The sequence below is a fragment of the Trachypithecus francoisi genome, unplaced genomic scaffold (genome assembly GCF_009764315.1).
Source record: "Trachypithecus francoisi isolate TF-2019V2 unplaced genomic scaffold, Tfra_2.0 Lachesis_group3, whole genome shotgun sequence".
In the NCBI taxonomy this organism is placed as follows: Eukaryota; Metazoa; Chordata; class Mammalia; order Primates; family Cercopithecidae; genus Trachypithecus; species Trachypithecus francoisi.
The window spans coordinates 54,095,565-54,097,025 of record NW_022681468.1 but is presented as its reverse complement, the minus strand read 5'-3'; positions in this window follow the sequence as shown (position 1 = coordinate 54,097,025).

Below are 1,461 nucleotides of genomic sequence, written 5' to 3'. Positions count from 1 at the left end.
CAAATCAGTTGTTCGGTGAATGTTCCTCACATTGTCTGTTGGTTCATAAGTCAGCTCAAATCTGTTTAAAGTCCTTTCTGACCCACAAATGTAGGTTTTGTCATCCTCTGGCAGTTAAGTCACATTTTGTCTTGTAATGTTTCTTCTCTTGCATTTATTGTACCAGTTAGCTAAGTGACATTGAGCAAAGACCATCCATCTCTTGTCCTCAGTTTATGTGTAAAATGATTACTGAAGTTTCTTCTCTACCTTTAAGAAGACAATTATTAGATTCATACTTGTCTCCAAAACCTGATTGTCAGCTCCTTGCGGCCTGAAACTTGTCAGTTTGAAGCAAACTGTAGTGATGTAGTGGGAGACTTCAGAGCACTGATGTTCACATTTATAAAACGAAACAGGTCACTAGGAAATAATTCATACCCTGAGTGCTGAGATGAGGGAGCCAGAAAAGAAAAAGGCTGCGCTACCCTTTACTCTCATAGTCAACACTGTTGTGTCACTGTACTAGCATCATCCCATCCTTCACTGCAAAAGCCAGATTTTAAGTCCTCCATCTGTGTCTCCCCTGCATTCATATGCTTCAGGGGCAGTTGACTCCATCCTTGCCTGCTAGGATTGCGTTTAGATTATGAACACACATGCTCGTCCAATCCAGCAATTAACATGGTCAATGGATATGTGCTCCAAAAAGAGCCATTGAGATGTTGTGGTCTTCTGGCAAGGCCTCTTAAAAATGAGACTCAGAAAATAGATAGTTATCTCTCTTCTGGAGTTTGGCATTATCTTAAAGTGATGCACATAATTTTGAGATCATCTCACAGCCTGAGGATGAAGCCAATGAACAGGATGGCATAGCCAAAAGACTCTCAGAAAAGCAAAGGGAAAGTCCTCATGTAACACCCCTTACCTCTGGACGTCTTACTTGAGATAATTTTTCTTACTGCCTAACCATTTTGAGTAAGACTTTTCAGTTGAAATTATGAGTGCAGCTGTTACCTCTCTGGACTTTGTGAACAATGGTGTCTTGATTTAACTTCACCCAGCTCATTCCATGTGTATTTCATTATCTGAGAATGCTCATTTCAAGCCTATGGTTTACTTCTCTCACTCTGACATTCCAAGGTCAGAGGGAACAAAGAGTACATGTATGTGGCCGAAAGTAATTCCTGGGCCAAATCAGACACAACAAACACACTGGGTAATGAAAGGTGAAATGAGTATAGTTTTCCTTTCAGGGATCTATTTTTTATTATAGCTCATAATTCATTACACCAATGTTATGCTCTGTAAGCATCAGAGTTGAAATCCTGGAACTTAAAAATAGTATGTATTGGGTTCAAATATAGCTGTTTCGTGTGAAAGCAGGCTGAGTCTAAAAGAGCCTTGTTTGGCTTCTTTAATGTAACTTTTATATTTGGATTTTATGTTTAGTGAGCAAATTCTTATAAATCATTTTAGACA